The sequence below is a fragment of the Chiloscyllium plagiosum genome, unplaced genomic scaffold (genome assembly GCF_037043375.1).
Source record: "Chiloscyllium plagiosum isolate Xiang-an unplaced genomic scaffold, Cpla_swu_hap1 HiC_scaffold_9, whole genome shotgun sequence".
In the NCBI taxonomy this organism is placed as follows: domain Eukaryota; kingdom Metazoa; phylum Chordata; class Chondrichthyes; order Orectolobiformes; family Hemiscylliidae; genus Chiloscyllium; species Chiloscyllium plagiosum.
The window spans coordinates 96,138,688-96,146,418 of NW_028270147.1; positions in this window are offsets into that span (position 1 = coordinate 96,138,688).

Genomic DNA, 7,731 nt, shown 5'->3' on the forward strand with positions numbered 1-7,731 from the left:
TACTGAAACATATAAGCGAAGCATGAAAAAAGATACATTATTAAGGTGTATGTACAAGAATGGAATGTACCTATGGATAATGAAAGAAGTTACGAAGGGGAACTTCGAGATAAGAGTTTAGCCTTATGACAGCACGTGCAAGGGGGAAATTGCCAACTTGGAAAGAGAGGGGCAATGGGCGTGGAGCATAGATGGGTAGAGGCGAAATAGTAAGAGAGGTTGGGTAATTAGGAGTCTGGAGAGATGACCTCACTCAGCTCAAAGGGTATAGCTGGACACTAACCTAAATTCTAATTTGCTTTCATTTGCTTATGCAATTGAAGCCCTTACTTGCAAGTTCGTAATAAATTGTCTTGTTTCCAGCTTTGGTGGTCTGGTCTAAATTTTATTGATTTTTGTTTCTAACAGATTTGGGGGCTCGTTCCGGGATCCCAAGCTCCGGTTGCTCGGCACTCTTGGAGAAACGGAGAAGGTGCACCTCGCTGATTTCGGTGATCTCTAGTTTCCCCCTTGTTGCTGAGGCGGCTTTGGCCGAGCGAGATCTGGACTGAGAGACCCTGGAAACAAGACGGGTTGAGAAGCGGCGGGTTCGGTCGGGTAACTCTTGTGCACAGGACCCGGGTAAGAAAAAGGTTTTGAATAAGTACTATCCGGGCGACCGGGGTAGACAATGGTATTTGCTGCTATCACCACGGGGCAGGGAGCACTGACACACGGCGGGTCGAGTCACTCTTTTATACACAAAACCCGGGTAAGATATATTTGTATATCTCCGGGCGACCGGGGCAAGCAATGGTTTTTGCTGCCATTGCCGTGGACTGGCGTGCGGCAGGTTTCGTTGGGTAATTTTTGTGTACAAAAGACCCGGGTAAGATATATTTGTATATCTCCAGGCGACCGGGGCCGTGGGACAGGGCACGCTGACACACAATAGATTTGGTCAGGACAACTCTTGTGTATAGTGTATACAAGACCCGGGCAACCGGGCGAACCGAGTTGAGCAGTGATAGTTGTCTGCATAAGCAACAGTGGTTGCTGCCGGGTATTGCCGCGGGACAGAGCGCATTCGACCAGGTAACTCTTGTGCACAGACCAAGGTATGAAAAGGGACCTTTAAGTATTACCTTGGTGGTCAGGACGACCTTGGTGGTCGGGGTGACGTACGAGAAGTACGGGAAATTGGCAACTTTTAAAATAAAGTGTTTAATTGGCTAGATTAATCTGATGAGTAAGGTGTCTACCTGATTCGATCACCCAGCCTTAGACCGGTTGTTAAGAGGGGAAATCCCCCACGCGAAGGTCAGGATCCTGAAGTGGGTGTGGAAGAAGGTGACACCAGACCTCAGTAAAGTTAATTTAATTACATAAAGAAACGGCTGAGTATTAAAATGGGAAATAAGAATAGTTGTTTAAGTATCGAAGGGGACATGAGAGGGATGTCCGAGGACCACATCCCAATGAACAGTCCTTTAGGAAAAATGTTAAGAGATTGGAAGTACAATTCTCGGACGCGAGGAAAGGATAAAAAAACAAATGATAAAATGTCAATGAAAAACAGCCTTACAGTCAGGAGGAATCAGATTATGCTTCCTGTCAGAAGGGCTAGTAGTTGAAGGGCTACTGAGGGTGCACTTCGTAACTAACTTATGGCCAGACGTCCAGAAAAATATTCAAAAGCTAGAGGAGTCGTTGCGGGAAACTCAAAGTGTCTGTGAGACATGGTGTCTGTGTGTGTGTGAGAGAGAGAGAGAGAGAGAAAAGAGCCGTACAGCTAGTAGAAAATTTAACCCTTTGTGATTCAGTCTGAATGCACATTTGTTTGTTGGTGATTGAATGTTCCCTGGAGCTTGAGATCCGGGACTGTTTTGAATCTGATTTCTATTATGGAAATTTTAACATGATTTCTTTTAAGGTTAAGGATTTTGCAAGATTATGAAATAAAATGTTCTTTTTACAGGTAGTGACTGCCTTACTATCAGTTTCTAACTAAACTCTTTTATCTTTACGTAAAAGCGATTTATGGAGGACAGTCGAAGTTTTAACTTGAATAGACAAATCCTTTTAAGGCAGCTCTGGTTATTTCACGACCTATAGCACTGTAATTGAGCAATGACCGGTCAGGACTACTTGGGAGGACTAGTTTTGGATTTGAATCAGGGGACTGGAACCGGGTGATTGTGGTGGATTTCAGAGTTGGGAACTGTGTGCATTTTGCATTTTGAATATTAAACACTGAATAAATTAATTTATAATATATAAATATATAATTACAAGTAAAATTCCAAAATGTATAGTTAGGAACAGGCTTTAAAGAAAAGCAAGTATAAATTGATAAATTGTATTTGAGATTACAGGGAGCAAGAAATATTGCAATATTTCTTTAAAAGAATCATGGTCTAAACAAAACATTGGGTGATGAGGAATGGCCAGGAGGTTGCCCTAAAGCTATTCATTTGGTTAAATCGGCTCAGCAATTGATCTGGCAACGTAACATGAGAAGCAGAAACAGAAGGCAAAAATAATGATAAGCCACGGTTGATGAGGTAATAAAGATAAGGGCTGAAAATGTGTTGCTGGAAAAGCGCAGCAGGTCAGGCAGCATCCAAGGAGCCTGAAGAAGGGCTCATGCCCGAAACGTCGATTCTCCTGCTCCTTGGATGCTGCTTGACCTGCTGCGCTTTTCCAGCAACACATTTTCAGCTCTGATCTCCAGCATCTGCAGTCCTCACTTTCTCCTAATAAAGAAAAGGACAAAACTAAAAGGGTAAGGAAACCAGAATGGTGGCGGGCAGCATGTTGAAAATAAAGTGAGGAGAAAGGATCGGGGAGGAGATGTTAAGGGGTCTAGTAGACAGGAACAAAGATCAAAGTGGAAATCCCCACAGGCGGGATGTTATTCCTGTGGAAAGACAGGTCACTTTAAGAGAGAGTGTCCAGATCCGAAAAAGGAAGTAAAGGCAGTGCCGTTTATGAACCTTGATGAAAAATAGGGGTGTCAGGAGTTCCTGCCCCCGGGGACCCACCATGAACCCTTGATAAATTTAAAGGTGGGACTTTACAAAGAGGACGTAGCAAGGTCATCCTTAAATTTTAAGCCCAAGGGAGTGGGAACAAAAAAAAAGTTAATCGGATTATGGCAACAGTTTTGTGGTGAGAGGCACGAAGAATCAGTTTTGCATTCATGACGAGATATTGCCACCAAATTGGAGATTGAATTAACTACAAAAGGTGCTAAATATTAATTATTAATTATATATATTATATAATTCAATTGTGTTAGCCTGAATCAATATTAATTGGCAGGATTCCTTCATACATTCTCAGTGACCTGTCATATTGATTCATGGTTAATTAAAAACATGACTGCATTAATTCATTGTTAATTAAAGAATAGAAAGCTACATTACGGGCCAGAGTGTGTGCAGGCAGTGGTAGCAATCGCCTTATTGGTAGAGGAGAGTCAGAAACTTAATATTAGGGGAGCCTTAGTAGTCAGCACCCCACATTAGGTACGGTCAGGAGAAGAAAGGGGCATGATTAGAAGAGCTGCTCTGAGGGAATGAAAAAAAGACATCCGGTGGGTGAGGGAGTGATACCAGCCAAAGATTCCCCAATGTGGACCCACGTTGGAAGGGTATGGATGAACACGATAGAGGCAAAATGAGAGACTTTCGAGAAATGGTCATTTTGGGTATTAAAGAAGCAGCACCTAAATCTCTGAATTATTTTTTAAGCCTTTGAAGTAAGACAGGAAAAGGAGGAAGCCCCATCAGCCTTTTTACAGAGATTAAAAGAAGCCACTAGAAAATATTTGGGAATGAATCCAGATGATCAGGTAGCACAGGGACTTTTAAAGGTCCAATTTGAGACTAAATCATGGCCCGGACATACAAAAGAAATTACAAAAGTTAGAAGGCTGGAGTGAAAAACAGATAGAAGATCTGTTATATGAGGCACAGAAATTGTGTGTGAAAAAGGGAAGTGAAGAAACAAAAACAAAAAGCTAAAATAATGGTTGCAGCGGTTGAGGAAATTACGGTGAGAAAGTTAGAATCAGAGAACAGAGCAGGACAAGAGAGACAGAGAGCAGATGGTAGGGGAAGGAAGCAACTGGCAGGATGTTATTACTGTGGAAAAACAGGACATTTTAAAAGACAATGTCCAAGGTTAGGATGACAAAGAGAAGCGGTATCATTGATGATTTTTGATGAAGATTAGGGGAGACAGGGGTTCCCTCCTCTTGAGACCCACTGGGAATCCTTGATAAATTTAAAGGTGGGACCTGAAGGGGAGGAAACAGTGTTTTAGTGGATACGGGAGCAGCACGATCATCCCTAAGCTTTAGACCTAGCGGTGTTAAATTAACTAACAAAGGTCTCAAGGTTTCTGGAGTAAAAGGCAAAGAATTCTTAAATCGGAATGCAGGACAACGGCTCTCAGACTCAAGGATCTTGAAATATGGGACAATCTTAATAGAACAGGATGACCTTGTGTTAGTCACAGACAGTTGCTTGAATCCAGCTGCATTTCTGTGGCAGAGAGAGGGGGGTGGCCCCTGGCAACCCAGAACATGACTGTCTTGATATTACCGAATATCAGACTAAAGTGCGAATGAACTTAAGAGACGTACCGTTGCATGCGAGAGCTCGGTTGTTTATCGACGGTCCTCCCAGATGATTGAGGGTAAAAAGCACAATGAATATACTGTAGTAGACAGGATAGAGGGAAGCATTATCGAGGCTGAAAGACTGCCTAATAGCTGGTCAGAGTTCAATGATAAGTTTTTAAAGAACTATATTGTGGCGTTCGGCTCTTCTTTGTTTATTCTTAGGAATAAAGGCCTGTTGGTACAGACACTGCCACTCGAGTTTGCAGTACATCGAATACAACCAGGTCATTGGGTCCTGATCAAGACCTGGAAAGATATCAAACTGCACCCGAGCTGAGAGGGACCATTCCTAACCCTCCTAACTAGTGAAACGGCTATTCGGACTGCTGAGAAAGGGTGGTGTCATCACACTCGCCTTAAAGGTCCTGTGAACGCCCAAAGGCGGAGTGGCACGCTCATCCTACAGACAACCCTCTGAAAGTTAAGCTGAGAAAGAATGAACTGAGACAAAAGACTCTTCTAACGTTTGCTGATATATATATATATATATATAGTTATTGATTGTAAGGGCTGTGTGGACTCACCCCTCCCTGACACCTAAAAGGTTAAGACAGGATGGTAGGCAGGGTTCAGAGAAGGGTAGATACTGGTATAGTATTGTAATGTTAGTAGTACTAACTATTCAAGGAAGTGGGAAAAATCACTTCACTACGCTGTGCCAGAATTATGCTAAACAAGAGGGACTTGCCGACTGTTGGGTCTGTGCAGAGGTCTCACACCATGGTGAATCTGGGATCCCCACCTCGTTAATACCGCTCACTAAAAAGAAGTATACGAAGTACAATAATTTGATGAGGGTTAAAATAATACAAAGTGGAGATCTGAAAGGAGCAAATATAACTTTGCGGGATGGTTCCCAAGGCCAGCCCCAAAAAATCAGGGCGCTATTGATAGTCTTAGAATTTCCCCACCGAAAGGAGCAGTGAATACCACCTGTTTCTGTAATCAGAATAATGCTGCACCTTTCCAACTAGGAAAATCTTCTTGTGTCCACACCAGTCAAGCCACTGCCACGACCACTCCCCGAATATTAAACGGAACATATTGGGTATGCGGTCTGAAGGCCTATCCATTTATTCCCGGGGAAAAATATGTTCGTGTGACCAGAAAGGCTGCTGTTACCTCGCTTATATAGTCCCTCACCTCCGAATAGAAAAGCGTGAGCCCAACCTGAGAAAGGGGGGGGGGGGATAAGATGTAAGACCCAAGATGTCTCTGAAGGAGACCGTCTACTTTGATCACTACTCCCAAACTACGGCACTACAAGGGCAGGGGTGGAAATACAGAAATTGGCGGCCGCCCTTGAAAATTTAATTAATGATACCACCGGCGCAATGGGGGAAATTCAATCCCAAATATCGGCCGTAACCACTGAAATGATTGCCATGAGACGAACAGCTTTACAAAATCAAATGGCTTTAGACTATCTTTTGGCCGAAAAAGGGGGAACCTGTGCTCTGATTGGTAAAGAATGTTGCACTTTCATCCCAGACACCTCTTCCATAGTGGAAGATAAGGCAGAAATAGTAAAGAAAAAGATAAGCAATATAAGAGAAATTGGGGATGAACTCCGAAAAGATGAAGGAAGGGGAAGGGGCAACTGGGGACTGACTGGTTTGGGAAAATGGTTAGTGAATTTAGGCATTTATGTGCTACTAATAATTGTAGGTTTACTGATAGGGTTTAATGTGTTAAAATGGATAATGACTAGGCTGGTAATATCTTTGGGAGGACAACAACCAATAATGGTCATGACAATAGCACAAGCGCAAGAAAGAGAGAGTAACAGATTACTCCTAGAGTTTAAAAAAAAGACAAACTTAGAAGGACAGAAATGACTAGATTGTGAACCTTGACAACATAGGGTGAAAAGAGGGCAGAAACTAAGATTGCAAAAACAACAAATGGTTAAGAAAAGAAATGGGGGAATTGTTAGAAATGGGGAAAAGTGTTGTTTTTGCAGATATAGAAAAAGCATACAGAAAAGGGGTACAGCAAGAGAACGACTAACTCTGCAGGTATTTAGGGAAGAGTATCTCTACTTTTCAGTGCATAATTATGGATAATTAAGTACTAACTTTAATGTAGATTTATTAAAGAAAATAATTCCTTTTACCTTAATGTTTAAAACAACAGCTTCAGCAAAAAGCTAAGATTACTGAAACATATAAGCGAAGCATGAAAAAAGATACATTATTAAGGTGTATGTACAAGAATGGAATGTACCTATGGATAATGAAAGAAGTTACGAAGGGGAACTTCGAGATAAGAGTTTAGCCTTATGACAGCACGTGCAAGGGGGAAATTGCCAACTTGGAAAGAGAGGGGCAATGGGCGTGGAGCATAGATGGGTAGAGGCGAAATAGTAAGAGAGGTTGGGTAATTAGGAGTCTGGAGAGATGACCTCACTCAGCTCAAAGGGTATAACTGGACACTGACCTAAATTCTAATTTACTTTCATTTGCTTATGCAATTGAAGCCCTTGCAAGTTCGTAATAAATTGTCTTGTTTCCAGCTTTGGTGGTCTGGTCTAAATTTTATTGATTTTTGTTTCTAACAGCATGAAACTGACCGGGGTACGTGGGACGCAAATGGGGCTCGTAACTCGTCAGTGCAGAGTAGTCAACCCCAACAGAGTTTTAAAAAAAATAATAAAAATGAATATTAATAAAGACACACAAACTAATTCGGCTCGCGCACGCGCGCACACACATATTTATCAACGGCTCACCGTTCCACAGGTAGATAGGACCATGTCGAGGCGGGAGCGGGAAGGGGCGGGGCGAACGACAGGGGGCGTGGCAGTGAAGGGGGGGCCAGTGTGGGCGGGGGCAGGCATGGAGGGGGTTTGAGAAAGGGGCGGGGCGCAGCGCGGCAGAGGCCGGGCGTTGGAAGACAGGGGTTTTCGCGTGGGGTTGCGGGCAACGGCCGGCAGGGGTCGCCGGCGGGAGACGCAGGCGAGGTACCGAGGCGGGGCCCAGATTGGTGTGTGTGTGGGGGGGGGAAAAACCGAGCGGCGTGTCGTCACTGAGCGGTCGGTCGCGCGCGTGCGCGCGCTGCGG